Consider the following 25,324-nt stretch of genomic DNA (forward strand, 5'->3'; position numbering starts at 1 on the left):
AACAGTATTACCCTTGCAGGTTTTCTTCATTATTAATCACTTGGAAAAAAAGTTTTCACAACAGTGAACAGTGCGAACAATGAAAGGGAGGGAAGGAACCCTCTGAAGTACAGGGATTTTTTTAAAGAAACAGCAAACGAAAAATTTAATACTTCAGATAATATCTCAGACAATAAGGAATGTATACCAAATGCAGTTTAATTCTATGAGAATTTTAGTGGTGCTTGGCCTGTATGTTTCCCTAAGAGTAGTAAAGAATGAGAGAGTGACCAACACTGAGACTAATGGTTTCAGCAATCAGCCTGCAAATCAGTCTCCTACCAGGGATCCATCTAACTCCACAGACCCAAAATTTCCAGTGACACACTTTTTTTTATCCTCATTTTCCAGATGTGCCCAGGGAAGTTCCTCTCCAAACTCCCTTCACCATGGAACTGTTGACACATCACTTTCAAAAGTGTCTCCTGCAGTTCCTGAGCAGTGGAGGCACACAGCATTGTGCTTCCTTACTGACCTTGTACAAACCATGGAGCACTGAATGGATCCATGGAAAGGGGAGTGTAACGCTCAGCTCAGTGAAATGCACCAAACCAGACTATTTTGCTCTGTTGGCCCATCAGGTGCCTATCTAGGGAAGGGCAAGAAAGCCAAGACTGAGCATGTGGAGCCTCATTATGTTGATGTTCAAAAAGCTTCCCAAGCAATGAGCCGGGAAGGAAAATGACAGAGAGGGACTGGACAGACCTGTTCTTTGTCTGCACTCACACAGGGGCATCCCTGATACCTGAGCCCATGAAATGGCTGGGTCACTCGCAAGAGAGCCTAGTTCTTTGCCAGCAGTTCTCCAGTTACAAAATTAAACGGGTTTTGTTGGATTTTCAAGCTATTTGAAAACCTGTGTCTCAGTTTGGCTCCAAATTGATGTTATGAAAAAGGTAAAACAACACTCAGTGAGTACTTTGCCTTCTGAGGCACCTAAGCCAGAAGTGCCTGGCAATGGTATGTACCAACTCCAGTGATGCCACACAAAGTCATAAGGGTACAAAAAAGTTGGCATTTGAAGAGATAATTGTATGATTAAGTAAATGTAAGTAAAATTACTTTTTTATGTGACATTTTTGCCTGTGAGGCAGTAGTGTACAAATCCAAATTCAGTACATCAGCCCAGTTGTTCCTACTTCACCTTCCACCAGCAAGAGTGAAAACCTGGACAGGGCTCTGCCTTCCTCAGGCAACCAGGAGAGCTGGTGTCCTCTTAGCACACGTGATGTCAATGCAAAAAATGGCACACTGGAATGTACAAGACCTTCCTGGGGTTCTACAGGAACTCTTACTCCACACACATAATGTTAAAATTAATCTGGCAAGTGAAAGATTGCTTTCAAACCAAACTGTGTGTTTTTCCTTTGGCTGTTGATACAAAGTTCTGTTCCTCTCCATGTCAGGCCCATCTCCTCAAGGCTGCTGCTCATCGTGCTGCTGCAGCTGCTGCATGCAATGCTCCCCAGCACCACCATAAATCCCTTCAGTCAGACAGGTATATATGCAGGCAAAGCAGATTACTACAGTAGGCACTTTATCCAGCAGGTTTATAAAATGCCATTAAACCACGTTAAATTTATCTCAATTTCCAAATTCCGTGTTATTTCTGTGTACTGCTCAATATTCAGTTGTGAAGCAGAGGGTGGGATTTTTTTCAAAGTTGCCTAAATCTGTGTGCAGAGTTCACTTGATCAGTGCTCTCCATATTCAAATACTATGCTAAGTATCTTTTACATTCTTTATCGTTGTCCCTTTTTAAATTTATATTGCTATCCTGAATTGCCCACAGTTCTGTTTTAACCTGAAAGCTGTCTCCAAAAACACCCTGGTACTTTGGAAACAGTGTTAATTTTGTCTCATCTTGGTACCTTCCAGAACTAGGGCCAGGAGCTGGACCCAGTGATCCTGATGGGTCCTTTGAATTCAGTATATTCTATGATTCTGTGAGAAACTTGCTTCATTTATAAGCTGTTACTTCCTAGCTTTCTACCAGAGCCTGATGTGCACCAACTGTTGGGGGTTTTTAATTGTTTTTTTTTTTTTTCTTCTGGCTTTAACAGTACCAAATTCTAAGTATTATGTTCTTGGAACACAGTTTCCATCTCTCCTGCTAATGCACTAGTGAGCATGCAAGCTATCTTGTGCCAATGCTGTACATATTGAATGTAGAGCAGCAAATGCAATAAAGCAAGAGCAAAAGTAATAAAGGCTTATTTGCTATTAAAATAATTTACTGATGACATAATGCACTAAAGCATATATAGACTTCCCTGCTCAGAGAATAAAATTTGTACATTCACCTGCAGCTAAAGTTGGATAAGATCTCCAGAAGTGAGCTGGCAGATGCCATCTGCATCAACTTACCCAAACCACATTTGCTTGAGATAGTTTTGGGCAGAACCATAATTCACACGGGTACTCTCCACTTTCAGAATGCCTTAATCTTACTTCCAAATCCATATGTTGTTTCAGCATCACCTAGAGACTGATCTTTGTCCATCACTAATCTTTTTTTAAAGCATAAAGTTACTCCATACCTGAGGAGTTTTCATCTTCCAAACTAGCCCAGAGTTGTTCCATTAGAGAGGAAAAGCTCATGAACTCAATTCAGATATCAGAATTTTACTTTTTTTTTTTCTTTGCAAGTGAATTTTATTTTGGAGTGGTGGATAAGAGTCCCACCCTTGTGATGAAATTGAAGCCCTTTCAAACACACTGAAGGTACAGCCATGACACAGGTATTAAATTCTGGACACAACTGCTTTAAAAGTGTTTTCTTTTGGTAAACATGAATGTTTGATTTAATAGTTCTTTCATCAAATCATTCCCAGCTTCTCTCAGAAAAAAAACTAGAAAAGAGCAGAATGTAATCTCAGTAAAAGGGTGGCAAAGCAGATGCTCAAAACAAGCATCACCTTGTTTTCTCAGCCCAGGACATCAAGTAAGATACTCACAGCATGGCAGTCTTTAAGTGATGCCTGAGGAACATTTCTCCCCTAGGGGAAACCAAGACGCTTCAAATGGGTGTTAAATAAACATTCTCTGGATTTTTGATGGTCTAAGGCAAAGGCATACAATACATATTTTGGCAACCAAGCAACTGTCCATCATGCATGGACATCCTAAATGCCCTATGCCTGAAACCTGCAGCTCAGGACTGCAGATGTGAATTTCCCAACTTCATCTGCTTTTCACAGCCCCTTTTTGTTTCCTTAGGATGAAAATTTAATGGAGTCACAGTATAAAACCCCTCAAGATGAACAACATGAGCTGAAAACATCTTTTTGATATCTGAAGCTGGACCTTCTAAGCTTAGCAAGAACACTCATAAATAAGTTATAAAAATAGAAGGATCTTAATAGGGCTAATTAAATAATCTGACTTGTTCAAGCTGGTTGATAGTGCTCATATAGGCTGATGCTCTGTCCTGAACAGCCCTCTTAAGTCATCAAAAACAGGGAGCAGATCATAGCCAAGTGCCAGCACACACTGCTGTCCCCTTGCTGAGCTTAAGCAATGTCTATCTATAGACAGAGCTGAGGAAGGTCTAATTGTTCCAACTCCAGGGGCTGCACCATGTTCTTTAATCACTAACTGCGGGAACATCATTTACAAAAGGATGGAATTATGCACATTATGCATAATTTAATGTCACTAATTTATGCAAAATATTTAAAAATTTATTTAGCTGAGAACTGCACATCTAATTTATGTAATATCGCTTTTCCTCCAGTGGCTTAGTCCCTGATAAATGCCTACTAGGAAACTGGCTTTCCACATGAAAACAGATGGGTTTTGTGGATGTGGGGACCAGTTTTGTTAAATATTCTGTGGTTTTTTTTTTTCTTTTGTAATTAGGAACAATAAATAATTTTACTGCAAACCTTTCCATTTTTAATGGGATACAAATTCAACTGGTTGATAATTTTAAATGAAGACCCTCAGACACAGCAGGTGCTGGTGTGATAAAAGATGTCCCACAAACTCTGCTTTCCCATCTCACCTCACAATAATGCTTTCCAGGTTTTTAACTTGAAGCCTTGCTTTTATTGCAAGGATTGCAAAAAGGTAATGAAATCTGTTTTCACTACAGTGAGGTCAAAACCAGGGACTTATAAGTTTTGAGATGCACACGAGCAGTTGTTTTACATAATGCAGGTGTGGCTTAGAAGCAGCATCTTTCAGGCTACATCACACACACAAGCCAAGGCAAATCTAAGCCTTTGTCCACCTCTGAGGCTGCTCTATTAATAAAATTTCCTAAATGACTAGACCAAGCATCAGCAGCTTCAACAGGCAGTACAAGAAGGCCTCCTTACCTCACATATCCTCCTCAGCTACTGGTTTGTGTGTGTAAAGTGGAGTTAATTTGGCTTCTTCAAGTGTTTTTGGTTTTTTTTCCATCGATTCAATGAAGAAGTACAAAAGTAACCATTTTCAAAAAGGTAAACCCTTCTACCAAGGAAGGCTGACAAAGCAGAGGATTTAGGAAATTGTGTTTTAACTGTTACTCCAGAATTACATCCCAAATACAAGCCTGTGTAAACTTTCTGATGGTGTGTATAATATGCTCACCCCCTGTTTAGGCCACATTTATTGGACATGAGTTATTTGCATTGCACTCCTCCTCAAACTGTTTTCATTTTCTGCACAGTTGGAGTGTGGACAGGTACAGAATCTGTGGTATTTTGTTTGTTTACCTGGTTTCAGTAATCTTCTCAAAAAACATTAAGACACTTATTTCCAAAGCCTGATGGAATAAATTACTGCCCACAAGGAACATGACCTTATTAGCAGAAAGAAAGGCACATACAGGGAAATGCTAACCCAGTGAGTAAATACAATTTTATGGCATTAGCTGATAACACAGAACCTCTGCCTAATGTCTTTAAAGCAATTATTTTACCTTATGAACTCCTTAATGGCATGTAACCTACTTCATCCTCTAAAAACCTTTTCATTTCTCCCTGATATAGAAATAACATACAGCATGCTAAAATAAAAATTAAGAAAATCCCACAGTACTGCCAGGTCTAGGAAGTTTTTCTGGTTGCTGAAATTCAGCATTTTGCAGCCGAATGAAGCAGTCAGGAGAATATCAGTGGTAGAGCTAAATTGCTGACCTCATGCAATTTCCTTGGAGAAAGGAAAAAAGGCAGTGATGGAACTGCATGTAAGACCTCACCAGCTCAGCCATGGCTGTCTCAGCCAGACCCTCACCTCTCCCAGTTACAAACCTTGGTGCTTTTGATTACAGGAGTATTTGTAAGTACCTTTAAGGGTCAAAAAGGCTGAGCATCAGCAAGACAACCACCATCTCTAGGTTATTCTTTCTACTCTTTTTTTTTTTTTCTTTTTTAATTAAATAAAGCTCATTGAGAGCATTTGTCCAGTAAACAGGACTGTTATGCATGTAAAAACCTCTTCACTGCTAATCACACTTGTTGGCACATAGTGGGATAGTGCTGAACCCTCCTTAAATAGTTTGCACTTAAATCCAGGGCAGACACATCCCAAAATGTTTTCCCTGGAAATCTCCACTCTTCCCTGAACTTACAGATACATCATGTTAAGAGTGGGGGGAACAAGATAACAATATATTCCTAAGAATTTGCTCTTACCCCTGTTGCTTTCCCATGTTCCATATAAGCGTTTAAGAAAGTCCAAATAAACAAGATGAGTTAAAGAGAATTTTGGAGGAGAAGTGCAACACCACAAAATCACATTTCTACTACTGAGAATTGAATTATGCTAAAAAAAAGAACAACTACTTTGTTTATTGTACCTTATCTGTCTCAGGAAATGCTCAGGTCTGTCATTATCTGCTGGCCTAGGGACAGAGCTGCACTGATCAATGGTCCTTGGGTACAGACAGAGGCGTTAAAAGAAGCCAAATACACCTGAACAAAACTAATAGGGACTGGTTTTGTCTGAAAAAAAAAAAAATTGTCCTAAATTTCTCTCTTTTGTTGGAACCATTTTGTCCCAGCCTCTGAAATCTATTACCATCCTACACTATTCTTTAAAAAAACAAAACACAAACAAACAACTTACCTTTCAAGCATGGAAAACTTGATGTAATGCCAAGCTTCACCTATAAATAAGTTTTCAAGGTTTTGTTTATATGACTTCATCCCCAATGCTATGATGAGCACATGTTTATTGAGGACCTCCCAGTGTTTTTCAATACATGTTCTGCACAGAAGGAAATGGCCATTTGTGCAGTACAATTTCCACCCATTTGCCCTGTGTTGTCAACTGACTTCTTTAACACTTGTATAATTTTAGTCATAAAATACTAGAAGTGCAAAAAGAGATTTCTTGAAATTCTTTTAGGGTCTTAGAGATGGGAGAGGGAAAGGACATTATACTAGGATGCTAATTAGATGGAAAAGGGTGCTGTTGTATGCTGCAGGGAGATTTTCCTTATTTCAGTGAAAGGAATAAAAAAACCCAAACTTCCACAAACTCAGCTATTCTGACAAAAGGACCTATGGAGCTGCTCATGCAAGAAACACATCTTGTTCCCAAAGCAACCACACCACTTTGGGAAGGGAGGGGAAGAGAGAGTCTCTCTTTGATATGGATTTGAAGCTGATATCCTGTGTCCCATGAAGGAGCACCCTGCTGGTACAGTCAGTATAAATTGGATTGCCTTAATATCCATTTTAAACTCAATGCTGCTATTGCTGCAAAACTAGAGAGCAAAACAACCCAGGCTCGGGGACTTCAAATAAACCCCCAAACAAATCAAAAAAACAACCAACCCTGCAAAATCCTCAGAAAGCACCTATCAAAGTGATTTCAATCCAGTGATCCGGTACACAGTCAAAGGATGTAAGCTCCTCTAATCCCACTCTTTGAGCTCCTCCAGGCTCCAGCTCCCGTTGCCATGGCCTGGCTGACACCTCCTGCAAAGCACAGGAGCCCCAGAGCCCAGCAGTGCCTCCTGCACAGCCTGACAGCTGCTGGCTGTGGGTTTACACTGCAAAAACTGCTTGGGAGGTGAGGAGCAGGAGCAGCACCCATTCCAGTCTGGGAGGTTTTGTTACAATGAGTTCAGCTCCAGGCAGGCCGCCATCATCAGCATATTTCTGACAGGTATTTTATTTTTCCTCCACAGAATACCTAACATTACTGAAAGCACCCACTGCTACATTAAAAACTGCTGGTTTATTTAGATAAAATAAAATAAAATTTAAAATTACCTACTGTTCTCCTTTGTGCTAGTCAAGACTAACTTTATCCTTCAGTATAATCCTGCCAAATCAATTAAAACGCATTCAGCAGGTTGAAAGGATACTGGTGAAGTATGAACAAAAGCCTGGTTTGGATTATGCAAAATTTCTGCAGCAATTGACTGATGCAAAGATTTCTGTGGCAATACTTCCAGGAAAAGAAAATAAATCTAGCTCTTCAAAATGTTTCTCTACTCTGTTTTGCTCAGCAGCTCTAGGAAGTTATTAGGTCAAATCCCCACAACACTGACCCCTTTCTGAGGTTCGCAAGTCAATATAGGAGTGATGAGTGAAGTCTCCCCTAGTTGTTAATGGAAATCTCTACAGTGCTGCTATAAACTGGTGCTTAAGGATATTAAATAGGAAAACGTCTTAGAACAGAAGCAGCTCATGTCTGGGTATGCTTGGGTGCATCACTGCCAGCACAGGAACCCATCTAGGACATACCTGTGCCTTCCCATAATGAGGCAGAATTCCTGAGGATAGAGAAATGAACCATGCTAGGTGTCAATGGGAGCTTGGAAACCTGCCAATATGTGTTCCCATGTCTCACAACCAGCTCAAATGTCACTATGGAGAGGAAAAAACAATTTTTCCCTGCTGAGAAGGAGCTCCAGCGGGTGCTCTTACCTGTGCGAGGTCTGCTCAGCAGACAGTCAGTCCTGCTTCCTTTGCAAAAAAACTCCACTGGGATAAACTTTCATCTGTCAAACAAGCCAGGGATCGTGTTTTCTAGTGCTTTCACATTTGTAAGAAGCTGCCTCTGACATCTCCCCCCAGGGCTTGATCATAGAACGAAGGAAAAGTAGAGAATTTTAAAGACACTGGCAAGCGTTTGGTCTTTCAAAATGTCATCGCTAATCTCCACATCATGCAGCCTGCTCAGTAATCAAGATAGAGGAACTGTACAAGTGCAAATTAGTGTCACTTATGTCCTGAAAACAAGTAAGAAAGAGGATGTGGAATAAGTATGCCCAAAAGCAACATCAAATTTATTCTCCATGATCAGATGAGAGATTTACTGAAGTTTACTTCACCTTACACAGAAAAAAAACCCCAAACAAACATGAAGATATCTCTGTGACATTTACCATCTGGCTGAGCAGGTTAGAGCTGTATTAAAAGGATGTTGTACAGGCTCAATAGCAGTGAGAACAGGGAGGCAAGGAGTGGTCCTGAGCTCCAAACACTTCCAAGATAGAAGACCCATCTTCTGCAAGATTATTTATTTTTTTTTCTTTTGGGTCTACTAACAGAAAAAATTACCAGGAGCACCAGGGTTATTTTAGGACATTATGCATCCCAACGACCTGATACAAGTGAACAGAACAGATTTATGGGGGGCCACCTGCTCAGGTGCAGGACAGACATCTCAAAGCAGCTCTGTTATCAATGCCAGGATGCCACATGCCAGCCTGAAACATCTCTCTGTTCCAAAGGAGGGCAGCGGCTCTGTGAGCCCACGGATCAGCAACCTCAGCACCGGACTCAGAGAGCACATGAAAAACTGCCAAGGTTTCCCTGAACCACTGAAGCACAACAGGGAAGCAGCCAATTCCTATGTGGGCACTAGGAAGTTGTCCAAGACCTTTAAACTCTCATTCTTCTGGGAGCTGACCCAGATTTGACTATTACTCTAAGAGTAAAAAAACACACACTACTTAATACCTGAGGTATATGAGTTCATGCTGATGATGCAGGCTCCTTGACCAGTGCAAAGTGCTGGGGGTATTTGTTGTTAAATCCATGGTTTTGCAAGAGTAATAATCATTGAATCTGCCTAGAAAAAAACCCCAATATTTCCTTTATGGGGAAAAGCAACAGTGTTAATTGCAGGTATTTCATATTGGAAGAAAACTAGCAGGAAAAGAAAAACAAACACCACTTCGGCCCAATCCTCCAACAATAGGGATCAACTTACAAATTCCAACTTTATATTAAAAAACTGAATATATTCTGTGTCCAGAACAGTCTTTTTCAAAAATGTGCTTTGTAAGGTCTTTTTTGGAACATTCTTCCTTTACTAATGATTTTTAAATGTTCTTCCAATCAGCTTGAAAGGGACCAGTAATTTTTGGCTCAGCTGTAGCAGCAATTGAAGGAATCAGCACAACATGCCAGAGGAATGTGAAATGTACTAACCAGATATGAAGTCAGCTACACAATATTGAAATCCATGCAAGTCCACATCAGATCGTCTAACATTGCAGAATTTGTGATATTTACTCTGCCATTCAAGAACACTCTTTACATGACACTTACCCTGATCTTTTAAAACCACATTACATACATAGCCATGGTGCAAATGGGAGTATTACTGCTCTAAATCTATTATCCATTTTCTTTGAAAGCATAATGTATAATAACAAATTTTATATATAATTAATAAATATAAATATTAGTATATATTGTATTAATAAATATAATTATAAATGTTATTAATTTTTCCTTTTAAATTACATTTCATTAATCTTTGTCCTTTAAAATAAAGATACAAGCATATGGCCAGATATTTTTCTGTACACAGCATCATCATTCTTATGATAAAATTAATAGGTCTTCCAAGCAATTTTTGCTAAGCAGCCAAAAGTAAAGAGTGAGCAAATTACAATACTAACACTAATTTATTAAGTTCCTTTCAAATGCCTTCAGCTTCCCTTTTCTTTGTTTGCAGCATTAGAGGACCATTTGACAAAGCAAACCTGCAGATGTTCAGGCCTTTGTTTACTAAGGTAGCTGTGGCTGCAAACGGAATGGAAGCGACAGCACCAGGGCTACCTCGCCTTGCCAGCAGCAACGCTGCGCTGGAGCAGTTGCTGCTGGAGGAAATGAAACTGCACAAACCCTGAAGGATGACATTACTGGGGAGCTCTGCAATTCAGACTGGCAAGGAGGCAGGAGTGGGAGCCTTGGAGAGCTGCCACCACCTCCCTTCCATGAACCACGGTGCCCCTTGGCCACTATGCTGTTGTCTGGGCTGTATAATTTGTTTCCTCAGACCTGCCACCCATATGGAGACTTGGACACGTTACACCAAGTCAATCATACTGGCCACTCCTGGTCTAAGCCAAGCCTGACACATTTATACCTCTGCCAGCACTAATTCTGCTGCTTTTTGACTGCAGAGGCGACAAAACTCTGCTGTGCAGCAAGCAGAGGTTCATCACAGCTAAGTGAACATACTACGGGTTCACAAGACAAAGAAAAACTCTCAACTTTTATTTGCAGGTTGCCCTGCAAAATTCTCTTGTTACAGACACATCTATTTCACAGCAAATTTCTATTTTTTTAACTTTACTAAAGCAGGTGCTTATGAAGGCAAGTGCTACAATGCTTGGTCCTCAGGATTGTACCTGAAATAACAAAAGCTAAAAGGCTCTGATTGATCAAAGCTTTTTTTATTTTTTAAATCAGATAAACTGTTTCACGCTGTTGAAAATAAGAGAACAAATCCAGGCAATATTTTCTATTTCCCACTCCTACTCTTAGAAACAAGTGTGACATTCACAACCACAGTGTAAAAAGCTCATTAATATCATTAATACTCTACACTGACCTATAAATAAGGGTTATTGGCTTAACACAATAGGAGACTTTCTCGTGGAAAACAGGCAAGGAAAGGAGAAAACGGCTCAAGATAAGCCACCTCTCCACAAATAGGCTCAAAGGATGAGATCATTAAACAACAGTGTTAAAAGCGCCCAACATTTTTCACCTCCTCTCTGCTCATTTCAAAACTAGCTTAAAACCACAGAATAAAAGCCCAGTGAACACCCCAGTAGATTTTAAAAGGCAATTCTCTCTCAAAGGGCTGATAGCAGGCAGGGAGTGGGAGAAAGGTTTATTTTAGCTGAGCTAGTCTGACAGACTGGCACCTACTCAGAGGTGTTGGAAGACGTCTGGCGCATCCACACACCCACCAAGAGCAGCACTAAATTCTTAAAGAAGACAGAGCTGCCTGTGCATTAAGTTCCCTTTTTAAGTACTTCTCCCTAGAAGCTTTGTTCTTCCTTTTCAAAGAAATGACTTAAAGCAAGCTCCCAATAAATGTGCTCTGTGGGGGAGACACTTCCAACACTTGACCTTGAGGTTTGCCAAAACTGTATTTGCAAATGCTCAAGGCACCGTGCCCATGGAAGCACCAAAAAGAGTGAGAAATCTGCCTGCCAGATGAAGTGGAGTCCATATTCACACCCCCTACAGCCTTCTAAAGCCATCCTTTAGCTTAAATCATTGTGGTTTGCTTGGGGTTTTTCCCTACCATAACCTTATGGAAATCAATCCTAGTTCCCCTCAGCTTATGTTTTTCTATGCTGAAGCCAAGCTCTTCCAGGCCACTGGTGAAATGCTGGCTGATCCTTCCACCATTATCCTAATTACCCTTCCTTGACCTGTGGCTGTTTAAACTCATCTTCCTAAGTACAGAGAGGATACCTTCATTCTTTACTGCTCCAAAATGGTGATGTTGAGCTCAGAGAAGGAATTCATACCATCCATCCTTAAGCACACAACATTCTCCTGAAACCAATTAATGGCAGAAGAAAGCAGTTCTTCTCACTTAATAATCCAGTCCTCCCCCGCCTTGCCAGTGTCTCTCAGCCTTGGAGTTGGCAAATTTATTTAGCAAGCTTTTAATTCTTCTGTAAAGGCTGCTAATGAAAATATTAAATAAAGCACGATTTGATCTTTGAGGAGCTCCAGCAGCACCTTCGCACAAACTTGCAGCGATAAAAAGGTTATCAAGAATGACAGAATTGAAAGACTCCAGTCTTTAAAGGTATCTTAACCACCTCAAAAGCCCTTCTTGCAGGAGACAGGATTACCATGATGCAATCAAATTATGCCCAATTATCTCGAGAATTTAGAGCATTTGTGCCAGCCACACGCCCCAAAGAAAAACAAAGACTGAAATAACACTGTTTGACATGCACAGATGTAGCAAGCCCAGCAACCACTTTTACTCAAAACCAGAAAGAAGGTCATTGTCATCATCTCCTGGTCCCCTCCAAGAGGTCCCTCTCATCCACATGAAGTTGCTTTCATCACAAAACAGCTTGCAAAGCACAGATCCCCTCTGATACTGCAATTAGCTAATTTCCTATACTGATATCTCTTATACAGTGAACAGCATTTTAATTAATTCTTTAAATATATATTCCTCCAATAGGTTGAACCTTAATTAAAATTAGAAGTGCCTGATAGCATCATCTTATCTGGTTACAGACCCATTTTTTTTTTTAATTTGTGGTGATGCTATCGCAACCACATTAAAAGGAATACATATTGAATTTTATGTTCTTTCAGTTCAGCAAAACACTAAGAAAATTAATTCAATCTGCATTTACACTCACAGAATCTGTCTCCTGCTTCAGAAATAAATATTTTTGCTTTGTTTCAAACACAAGTTTTACAAAACTGTTTTAAACTTTGCCCTGGGCACGTCTCAGCCCACTAGAGATCTGCTGATGCTTAATCTCGTATTTCATTAGTTATTGCTTAATTAGAACCCCATTTGAAAGAAGTTGAATAAAAATGGACCATTTAATTATCGTGAGACATGAAAGAGGCAGAAAGTTCTTTGTAATCCAAGCTGCTCCTCAGCAAGTTTTTATCATGTTTATCACAGACATCATACGTGACTTCACCGTCTATCTCTCTCTCAGCTCTGCATCTCCTGATGCAGCTCTTCAGTCAGCACATCTGCCACTACTCCTACATTCACCTTCACACAGCTCCCCTGGCATGGGGAGCACCACAATCCTGTGGCTGGGAGACACCTTCCTGCAGCCCAGGATCACCGCCACCAAACGCTTCCCAGGCCCCACCCTGCGCTTCAGCACACTTTAAACCAGCACAGCAAACAGGGGGAAAACTTCAGCAATGTTGTTCAGCTGCGAGAAGCACGCAGCTAAATAGGAGGTCTTCTTCTTTGGTACTAGCACTACCCATAAATATTGATTAAAAAACTAAAAAAGTTTATCCTGAGTCCCTCTAAACTGCAGCCTTTTCTCTTGATAGCCAACCAATTAACAAAACCAGCAAGTTTACAATGCAAGTACAGAATGACCAAGTTAGTATCTATTACATGCACAACTAAACACCCAATTGTATCAGTATTTCCCCCTGTTCAGGAAGCATTTACACACGATCGCCCAATTACATTCTGTTTTCAGGCTTGGGCATCCAAGTACAATTTCAGCTTCCCAATATAAACAAAATGTGCTCAAAACCTTCAATTTATTTGAGAAGCATTCACAAATTTCAGTCTGAAGCCACTATTTGAAATGCTTATTCGTGAACTGTAAATTGAATTGTTACTGCTCTGTGTTATGCAAATAGCCAAATTCTAGCATTGTAACAGAAGCAATGAGCTTGTTATCCTGTCAGTCCTGTAAGCACAAAACTTCTAAGAACATCACTTCCAAAACTGCTTGTGTGCTCCCCTAACTGTACTAGTTTTGATACTAAGGAAGGATTTACCACCAACTTAAATGAGGTGAGAGTCACCCAACAATGAGCCCTTCTGAAAAGCCGACCATTATCTTTAACTTGGAATGCCAACAATATCCTCATACTTATCTAAAATTCCTGTAAAAGCATGTATGTTAACAAACACAAGATATCCAGTGGAACTGAGAAAGAGAAAAGTAAGATAGCAAGTATCAGGACTCTTCTTAAATAAGCATCGAACCATTAGCTTTGCTTGGGTGTTCAAAAATCAGTTTTAGTTAGATAAATTATACCTCTAAACAGTTGTATGTGAAAAATAAGAGTACATGCAACTGTCTTCAATTGAGATCATATATATCCCGACAGTCATCCTTTATGGAAAAATTATGCATATGGTGCGTGTGGGTGGACTGAAAGCAGCACGGGATGAGCGCTACCTCGCTGCATCTCCGTCAGGCAGGCCAGGCTGGAGGGCTCAAAGGAGCCAGGGTGCCTGTCAGATCCATCAGCACATAAATCAGAGTATTGGTATCAGCAACCTGAGTCACGTGCACCCCATTAACTCCTGCAGCGTTACCTCATCCCTGCAGCACCCAGAAAGCCTTGCCAGACAGACGCTGCCTCCCACCCGCTCCCACTCAGGGAACGCCTTGCAGGTGGTAGGTGACAGGTGACACAAGGACAGGCTGTGCCAGGGCACACCAAAGCACACCAACTGGCACACCCTGCCATGCCATGCAACGCCACGCCACATCACACCGAGCAGCTGGGACACAGGATCCCCACTCCTGCAGGCCTGAGAGCGCCCAACAACCAGTCAGGGATTTGCTCTGCAGAATAGTCAGCCCCAGATGCAGGACAGATGTGCCTTCCACAGCAGACAATGTGATGACAGACATCCCACACCACCAGGGAAAAGGGTGCAGCCCTAATCCCTCTGTCACTACAGCACAGAGTCTCCTGGCCTGGCTGGAGTGCAAGGCAGGAATCAATCCAGGAACAGTGCTGGAAGCAAACAGGACTGTGAAAGCAGGAACATATCTGGGCCCCCAGTCCATGATATTTCATTCCAGAGCAGTCAGCATCATGCTTGCTTATATTCAATCCTTTCCTTTGCCTCATTTAAACTGACTTCACTTTACAAAGAAAAGCTCAATTTTAATGTATTTCTTTACTCCTTCCCACAGCATTATGCTACTTTCTTTACAACTTGTGTTAGAGAGCAGCTTTCCATATCTGTGCAATTTTTGTTCAGGACAGACATTTCAAACACATCTCACTGCTGAATGGAAATAGGGAAGAGCAATGCTCTAGTGTCTTTGGATAGGAAAACACTGACAGTGTTTGCATGCTGCAGCTGAAAACAATGTACTGATGAAGCATCAAGGGGTGTTTCTATCAGCAGACAGGAGCAGGGAGCAGAAATAAGGCTCAGACAGAAAGAAAGACATTGATTTGGAACTTGAAGAGCCACCTCTGTTTCCTCTCATTTTTTCACAGCTATAAATTAGATATTCATCTCCGTAACTGATTGGGGGGCTGTTTAAAAGCTGCTAACAGGGTCTGCACAGCTTGCAGGCTTATGCATGTTATGCATGAATAAAGAGTCACCACCATCATTAAACCCACAGCATCATTAGAGGTACCATACAAATTATGTTGCAAAAAAATGGTATTTGAATATATTTTTCTTTCTGAAATATCAACACATGCAGAGCTGGCCTGCAATCTAAATGAAACCAAGGAAGTGCTTCCTCTTAAAATGCATTGATACTGCTTGAGTGAAAAGCTTGCTGCTGATGGGTTTTATGTGCATCTAAGCTGAGCCACGTGAGCTCAAGACAATCTAGCAATTCCACCATTTACCATGCTGCAGTAAAATAAGGCTTTTTGCTTCTTCCCAATTATATTTTCAGACTGCACAACAGACTTATCTATTCCCACTACCCTATAAATGACAATGCTGTTGTAATATTTAGTAATGTATTTCCAAATGATTAAAAAAAAAGGCAACCAATGAAAAGGAACAGCAAACAGATTAAGAGGCTACTGTCCTTGCTTCCACAAATACTTGAGCCAAGTGTACTTACACACCAGCATAAATCAAACAGGCACAATCCAATTTAAATACAAGTCCTGCAAGGTTTTTTCATTAATGTATGGTTTCTGCTTTTGTCATCTTTTGACTAATTTTATTACATAATACTGAGAGATTTAGTACATTACATTACAGCTTGGTTAGTCATAACAGAATTGAAAAAGTTCATTTTGTTTCTCTGTTTCAGAAGCTAGAGAGTATATTATGTCATGCTGGTTTTCAATCAGTACATTTTACTGGAATTCCTCTTTTGCTTTCTCTTCCTGTTTCACATTAAGAAATTCACCTCCTATGTACTATTGCTGTTTTAAAAGGCATACCACAGAATGCTTCCATCCCTGGACATGCTGCCTCTCAAAAAAACCAGATCTTTAAGTTTTTTAGTTTCTTCTCTATTTTGCTGCATCCCATTTTTTCAGGGTCTCTGGTCAAGCAGTAATAGCTCAGCAGTTCAGCACTGACCTCACAGAAGAAAAGATAAAGGGCCACGCTGCCTTCAAATTTCCCTTACTTGAAACAGCACAAGTAATTCCACTTAAATTGGGGAGATACATTTACAGCCCATTTTTGAAGATGGGAACATAATTCTGGTGGGCTTTTACTAGCTTTTTGTCTTTTTTTATTGTCTTCCTTAAACAGCTGCTAGTGAACACCATCAGAGGCAGGATGATGCTCTGCCCTGAGATGGCTGCACTTGGGAATGAATCACCACAGACAGAGCAGCACTGCAAGGAATAAACTCACTGCTGAACATTATGTGTGCACTAATCTCCATTTTCCTGTTGAAATGGATTTCTTCTTAGTTTTATTCTCAAGTATTTTATTCAAATTTCTTATTCCCTCAGTACCAATACACAAGAGGACCCAGTCAGAGTACAGAAAATTGTCCACAGCAAAGGCTCCTGAGCCTACATCACCACACTAGTATTGCTTAGAAATTTCAATCTACTGTCCCAGCTGTTAATAAAGAGAGAGGTTTTGGCCCAGAAAACTGTGTAATGCACAGAAAAAATTCAACGACAGGAAGATGTGAAACTCTATCAAACGCAAGAAAACACTGACCATTCCACAAGCAGAGGAACAGAATCTCTGTGCAGTCCACAGGAAGACAACCATTATTACAGTGTGCTGCACATACAGCATGACACAGGTCAAAAATACATTTTAAAAAGTGCAAGTCACATTACTGATAAAAACACCTCTCACAACACACAGCTGACAATATACCTATTAATAGGGACTTTCTAGCCTTTTTATTAGCAACTCCTTTTAAAAGGACTGCTCAGGGAGTGCTGCTGGTTCCAGACTAATTACTTCCAGATTGTGTTGGATTTTCCCACACACAGAAACAAGTGGCATGCTGAATTTGGTCATGTTAAGGCATTTCCATCAGCTGCTTCATAATCACTTTGAGAAACTCATCTGGATGCGATTATGACTTTACTGCAAAGTTTTTGTTGTTTTGGGGTTTTTTTTAAACACTGGACCACAAAAATCATGTTCCTTATTCAATTACCATTGAAGTAAATAGGATGGTTTCAATAGACTTTAATGACTTCTAGATGAGGTTTCATAAAAAGATGAAAAATAAATCTCTTCATCTACCAGAGAGTGAGGGTAATCTCTTATTCTTAAAGCTTGCACATCAAAGAACTCCAGTGTTGCACAGGATTGCTGCACACCAAGTCCAATAGATGGCTACATCATAGTCATAGTTTGAAATGAAGAATACTTAGATAAAATACAGCTCCAAAACTAAGGACTTGGATTAAAAAATACCAAGTTCTTCTCTGTGAAGTAGTACATGATCAATTCAAAGAGATTAATCTTTATGTCAGAAAAAAATACAAAGCCACTAATTTCATTAATAAATTTTCTTTTCATTTCCCTAGAACTAACATATAGAAGACCTCACCTGAGTAGGGTATATTTTATACCTTTTTCACAGAGCACAGTAAGACATATTTACACATATTTTCTCTCCAGATGACATAGTTGAAGGCAAAAACCATTTAAACACCACTAGGAATGAGGGAATACTTTAAACCCTTTCCCGAGATGAGTGTTACAGCCACCACACACATTTTCAGCACAGTCCTCCTCAGGAGATAGTACTCCCAAGAAGCACTTGGAAAGCAAATACTTGTTTGCCTGACAGCCCTTTACAGAAACCTCAGTTCCAAACTCAGACTCAGGTGGTGCCACACATGGTGGAGGTGTCCTTGCAGCAGCCAGCTCCTGTAAGCTCATGAACAGAGACCACAGCGTGCACAACAGCCACACGTGCATATTAAATAATAATTTACTCAAATATCTACAACCAACAAAGTGAGAAAGTGGTGGGTCACTGAGGGCGTCAATAATCTACAGAATTCACAGCTTTGCTTTTGCCCTGAAGCATTTGAAGCTGCTTCTTTTTTTTTTGGTATAGCCATGATTATAGGAAAGCAGCTGCCTTCATGAATGACAGAAAGTGTGCTGGAAAAAAGAGGCAGGGGATGAGACCTCGTTCTGCCTTCTAAGAAGTTTCTTGGCCACTATTTTTCCTCCTGGTCACATATTCAGTCTCTGAAGTAAACACACATTTCACCTATAATACAATGAATCACTTAAAATGAAATATATAATGACACTGCATTCTACCTCTTGTTAGAAATGTCCTGGCAGTGTTGATTTTAACTTGGCGTTAAAAAGAAAGACTAAGTTCAAACAAATATTGTTAGCAAAGAAATTTTTCTTTGAAGGTCAGAAAAACCAACAAGTGAGAAAAGGTCCTTAGAAGCCTTTTATTAAAACTAGAATTCTGCCCACTCCTCTCTATAGCAATGGACCAATTCCCAGCATATTCTCATGCTGAAATACAAACTGCTGGCATTCTTCTCTGACGTGCAAGCAATCATCCCATTGTTTTATTCCAAATATGACAACTAATGTTTAACATATACTGAATAATCCTATACATAATTGCTCACTGTTACGTGGCTTGTTTAAATCAGGCCATACCTAGCGGTGACTGAAAGTGACCAGATTATGGAAAATTAAACAATGGTTTCATTCCTTGGCAGCAATTATCCTTTTTTTCACTCTAAAAACCTGGAGACTGGTACCTGAAACTTCTCCTCACTACCTGTTCTTCCAACTCTGTGAAAAATTAAAAGCATTTTTGCATGCTGTAAACTCCAGCTAGAGCCTAAAACCAGACATGTAACAACAGAAGAAAGACCAGTTGGACTTGTACAGACTGCACTGCAGGCTGGGAAGAGAGCAGGGAAGGAAGAGCTTTATTTATTAATTCATATAAGCTACTCTTAAGATTAACCTAGGGGAAAAGTCCACTCTTCACCACCAGCAATTATTAACCACCATCTTCAGTAGTCACTTATTGTGTATGCTTTAATTTGTGGAACAAGACAATTGTTTATCATGTCATAATCTGGAAATAATTGTAGAGATTACAAAGTATTGAAATGGATTTTTCTCTGATGGTTGGCAAGATTAATTATGTATTTACAGCATGAAGTAATTTTCTACATGAATTTCCTAAGACCATTTCAGTTGTTGGGTGAGGTTTCTTCCAGTGGATCAAAGAGTTACACAAGTGCAATAATGTTGGATATGCAAACACCACAGGCAAACTTGGCAGAAACCACGTTTTAAAATGTGTCAAGTCAATAAAATGTCAGTAGAACGACAGAATTTAAGATCTCGAAATGAGAAATGCAAAATTGTTCAATAACCAAGGAAAGCATCAGTATAAGGAAAACCTTTAATACATGCAGCCTCAATAGGTTTTATTTGCTTGCTTCTCTGCTGGCAGCCTTGTAATAACATTGATGATGTTCAATATGATACCAGCTTTTTTCCCCACCTGTGCCTTATATCTGAAAGCAAACACAAGAAACTGCAGAGGAGGAAAACACATTCCACTGAAACCAAGAGAAGTTTACGTCTGAATTAATGAAAACAGTATTTCACTCCAAGTTGAAGTGATTTGCCCCAAGTGGCACAAGTTAGAAGCAGAGCTGCTGGTTTTAATCCACTCCCTCGATTCCTCTTCTCCTAAGTCACTCCACCAGGTCACTTGCCTGCCTGTCTCTGCACAGAACAAAACACAGGTTACAGTAACACCAGCTCTGCTCCACTGGCACTCAACTGTCCCCCTCTGGATTTAGTCCAATACTCCATGTAACCAGGAAATTACCTCACATTTCATATTTCAGGTGCAGAGCAGGAAATCAATACACACTGCAAAACATGCAGAAAATCCTTCAACCTAAGTTTCTCAAACTGAGAACCCTTTCACAGATTTCAAGAAGAATTCAAGTTTTCAGGTTTTTTTCCCAAGCACTGCCATAGCCAACCAGAGCATCACTACAGCTTCATCAGAGTAAGAATCAGCTCCCCAAATGCCACGTAGGAAATGCCTTGACAACACCATGCAAATCCCATCCTTTTCCCACTCAAATGCCCCCAACAGTTTTCACTCCATTTGTCCACAGAGCACACACATTTTGCTACGACTCAGTTATTTTACTTTTTAGTGCTTATCCACAACAGACCAAATTCTGCTATTGCTTCTCTCTAGATAAGCAGCTCCAGTAACCACAAGGAATTACTGATGGCAGAAAGCAAGCAGAACTTGCCCCAGTTTCCTTAACAGGCTAGATTGAAAATCTGTCCAATTAATCCTCTTTAAAAAAAAAAAAAAAAAAGCCTACTAATGCACTTAAAGTTATAGCTCCAGGACTGAAAGCCCCTCAGCCAAATTCTGCCCAAGACCCTTTAAAAACAGTACTAGAGGGCTGGGTTTTAACACTCACTTTTGGTCACTGTGGGCAGGCCATTTACTTGGGAGGTGTGGAGGGGTTTTGGTGTTTCTTTTTTTAAGAACATTTGTGAATATTAATAGCTACATACCTTCAAGATAAATAAAAACCTGTTGGGAAAACTCCCACCAAAGGATTAAACTTACTGTTAAAGAATGCAACTCACTGCTAAGCATCAATTTATCTTTTAAGTTAACTGGACACCAGACAGAAATTGTGCAACACAGAAATTGTGCAAAAACCACAATAACTATCATCTCAAACAATTCATTGCCTGCATGGGACGTGGTAGGGTGTCCAAACACCCTCACTGACTTGTCTTACATAGACAAGATTTTGTTTTCTGTCAGCAAGCAGAAGCTACATAACCATTATGCTCCATTCCCTACAGCATTTGTTATCCAAATTCTCTAATCTCAGGGGGCTGCCTGACACTTGATTTTGAAATTGTTTAGTCTTGGCCTTTTAAAAAAACAAGACAAAGTGTTAAATTAATAGGAAAATCTTAAATAGAAAATGCAAGAAGTCCTGCACATTCATGTAGAACATCAACTAAGCTGAGAAAAACCAAATAGAAGAGCCAGTCGAGGAAGCTATAACAGCTTCTCCTTGACTTCAGCTGCCCCTTGGTGACTAGAGAGTGTTTTCATCTTTTCTCAAGACAGCACCCGTTACACATGAATGCTTTTGAGTGCCAGCCTCATTAAAGTCTACACTGGGACCAGCCCCTATAGCCAATGCAAAATTAATATTCAAACTTCAATTGAGAAGACTGTCACAGTTGCACCACCAGAGTTTGCATACAAGGAAAACAAGTGTTACAGAACAGGAAAATCATATTAACTGTGTTCTCAAATTGCTGCTCTGAGCATTGCATACTAATGTATTAATATTTGTTTTTAAAATAAGCATCTGCTACTGGAAGACTGGAAGAGAACAGAAAATCAGATGTTACCCAAAGCACCATGACACTTCAGGAAAAGGAAGGCTGCAGGTCACTGGCATCTGCCTGTCCAGTGTAAGGGAACAAGGATGTTAATGCTGAACCTAGTTAAGGCAAGACCAAAGGAGGGACTGGAGAGAAACAAAGCTTGGAAACCATTTCTGAGCCAAACTTTTGTGCAGGTTTTTAAAATACAGATTAAAGACAGCTCTAGATTTCATAGAGACAATGGATTCTGAATGTACAGGAGAAAAAAAGAGAGATTTTCCTTAATACTAATAAAAGATACTTGGCCACCTGAAGTCAGGAAGTACCTGATACTGGATCTGAGATAATTTGGAATTAATTTATATTTTAGAGGCCTCCCATTCTCCCTCCTCCCTCATCTCCTTGGGCTTGCTTTTCCTCTGGCCCAGCGGGGAAAGCAGCCAACACGTGCACAGAGGCTACATGACTGTAAGCTGGTAAAAAAGCTGCTAAGCTAACTGATGGCAAATCTGACTTTCTTAAAATGCTTGACAAGAATTTAAGAAGATAAATATTATTATTTCAAGGAGCAGGATTCTCATGGATATCCCATTAAACTTCAGGAACAGCAAACCACGACAGGGTGCAGCCTGCACATGGCCAGCAGGACAGGGATGTGTAGAGATCAATGACAGAGTTATTCAGAGGGAATAGGCACATACAAAATACAAACCAACTTCTTAATTTTTTTAATAACATGCTGAAGGTTCTCAAGTTCTCCAAGTAAAAAACATTTAAAGATCATTGTAATTCATTCCTCCTAATGTTTTCCTTAACTGCATTATTACTTTTTGTGCCAACACACATCTCAGTACCGCTTCCATACCTGACACCACCTCCATCATGAAACAAAGTTCAGAGCCAGTATGAGGAGATAAAAACAATTTTATTTCCACTCGAGATGATTCTGTTCCACACTGTATTTATTTTAGAAACCTCATTTTTTAAATATGTGAAATTACATAAGCAAGACAATAGCTTGCACAGAGCAGTGTTAAATTCTTCTACACCACCTGTCTTAACTTTGGGACATGACTGTGAGTCAGCTGTGGTCCAAGTAAAAATGACCTGATGCAGTTCTACTGCAGTACAAAGGCTTAGAACTTTTATTTAATAAGTCTTTTATGACTAAATGAAACAAGAGATGGCTAATTTGATTGATTCATATACACAATAGTGCATTATTCAAAACAGTAATATTTTATCTGAAAACAGATTAAAAAACACATTCCAGAATTCTAAGCCAAATACTAAAATTTGCTCAATCTCCCCCTTATAAGAAATACAATTCAGTTGCTGTTTCAATTTTATTTAAAAGATATAATTAATCTTTAGCAAGTCCAAAAGCAATTTATCACTTAAAGCAGCATACTGAGAATTTCCCTGTCACCCCTAAAAAAAAATTGTTCCAATGTAATAAATTCTGTTATTGATGAAGCTTTTTTTAATGACAAGCCACGAGGTCAGCAACCCACTACCACAGATTCCACCATTCTCCCCAAGTGCCACTGCAGAAACGTCAAACAGCAATGGAAATTATAACTCTGTGGCCACAGTCCAAGGAATATAGAGTAGCAGTCAGTTTCACCTTATTCTGGATCAATTCTATTTTTCTTAGGGACAATTTTGTATAAAAATCCAGACCCATAATTATGCTCTCCAAGGGAAGGAATGCTCAGAAACAGAGACAGATGGCTTCGGCTTGAATGCTGCACTCCCCCTTTTTCTAAAGTTCTGCTGCAATCTTATTGTAAGGGCTTTGTAACTCGCTTGTTTGCATCTGTCATCATATTTCGTGAGCTGTGTGCCTTCCGAAGAGAAAAGAAAAAGTTTTGTTTTTGAGATGGGAGCAGATTTTGCTCATTTATCATAATAATTCCCTCAATTGGGATACAGCTATTTTCTCATTAAGAAAAATTCAAAGTGTAACATTATTCTATTCCTCTGCTGTCAACAAAAGCAAAATGGAGCATTTTTTAAAAATGGAATAATGCATCTGGATCAATAAGGATCACGACCACACAGGTTAACTACCTCTAAAACATGTTAGGTGGCCTTTTGTCTCTGAATACACATGTCCATGTCCACAGCTAATTGGAATAACTTAGTCTTATCCAAATAAAACAACCTTTACCACTGTATAAGAGCTGCAAGACCCAAGGTGAACATCAGGTTAGTATTTCTGTAAAGGTCCTGTCATGTATCCCACCTTTGTTTTAAAACAATCACAGTTTACTACATGCCATTATTTACGCCATTTGCCTCTCTGTGCCCATAAGCCAGTTTTAATTTGCATTAACTGAAGGGTTGTCTTCTTCTTTTGTCCAAATTTATGAGCTACTTATCATGATGTTAAAAGACAGTATTTTGAAATCTGAAACATTCTGCAGGAGTGAGTCCAGAGGAGGTCATAAACACGATCAGGGATTGGAGCACCTGTGCTCAGGACAGGCTGGGACAGCTGGGGTTGTTCAGTCTGGAGAAGGGGAGGGATCACTGAGGCTTCAGAGCACCTTCCACTGTCTTAAAGGGGTTGCAAGAGAGCTGGAGAGAGACTTCTGACAAGGGCATGGAGTGTGACTGGACAAGAGGAAATGGCTGAAACTGCCAGAGGGAAGGGTTACATCGGACACAGGGAAGAAATGTTTCCATATGAGGGTGGTGAGGCACTGGCTGCCCAGAGAAGCTGCGGATGTCCCATCCCTGTGAGCGTTCAAGGGCAGCTGAAGGGGCTCCGAGCACCCTGCTCTAGCGGGAGGTGTCCCTGCTCATGGCAGATGACCTTTAAGGTCTCTCCAACCCAAACCATTCTATGGTTCTATGGCTTTAAACACTCTGACATCCCAAGAGTGTCCACATCCCATCATGTCTCCAAATGCGCCCCTTCAATAGTTCCAGCCTTGATATAAAGATAAACATTTTGTGGCCAGGAGAGGTGTAGAAAACCCTCTGGGTGTACCATCAAGCAAGAACCAGAGTTTCTTGCCTCACACAAGGTGCAGCAGGACCTCACCTCTCCAACCAAGCAGAGCAAACAGAACAGTGACAACGGTGCAGTTTATAAATGGAAATGATACTCAGATACATGAAAAAAGTAAAAGACAGGATGATATGCAATGGAAATATATCCTGAAGAACTGCTAAAGTAAAACCTAATTTGCTGCAAAGAAAGAAGAAAATTTTGATTTTCTGGCAAGTCCCACAAGCAGGTGTTAAGGTTACCCAGAGTACCCAGCAATATCCATGTTTTGTGGTCAATATTTCAGCTAGCAAGACAAAAATCAACTGTAGGTTGCTAAATCACATGTGTGTCTCTCTCTCTCCACAAATCTATCCATCTATATAAAAATTTGGTGCATCACATAAAGTTGCCAGTAATGCCAAAGTCCCACTTTGACAATTTTATTTTTAATTTCTCTCCATTTTAGTCTCTCAAATTGAATAGAGGACATGTCAACTACCAGGCTTAATTTCTGTTCTCATTAGCTTCTACATTATGCAGATGTCAGGTCAGGAAGAACTGTATCAGATAACCAAAAATTAGTAATAATTAACCAATAGCAGGGCAGTTTGCCTGAAGAGACCTATTCTTTCCAAGTGGTAAATTATTTCTTAATTATCCCATTGAGATGGAGACTTCTAATTGCAAATACTCTAAGCAAGGAAAAAATATACACTGGGGAAATCCCAGATTATTAGC

The 25,324-nt window shown here is 40.0% G+C and overlaps 1 protein-coding gene across 3 annotated transcripts in view; it reads right to left on the minus strand.

Moving 5' to 3' along the window:
- Positions 1-25,324, minus strand: part of MACROD2 (mono-ADP ribosylhydrolase 2) — an 849,661-nt gene that overhangs the window by 750,002 nt on the left and 74,335 nt on the right. The gene's annotated exons all lie outside the window — the stretch shown is intronic.

Source organism: Melozone crissalis, unplaced genomic scaffold (assembly GCF_028551555.1).
Source record: "Melozone crissalis strain CALT ecotype California unplaced genomic scaffold, PUWL_Pcris_2 ptg000081l_1, whole genome shotgun sequence".
In the NCBI taxonomy this organism is placed as follows: Eukaryota; Metazoa; Chordata; class Aves; order Passeriformes; family Passerellidae; genus Melozone; species Melozone crissalis.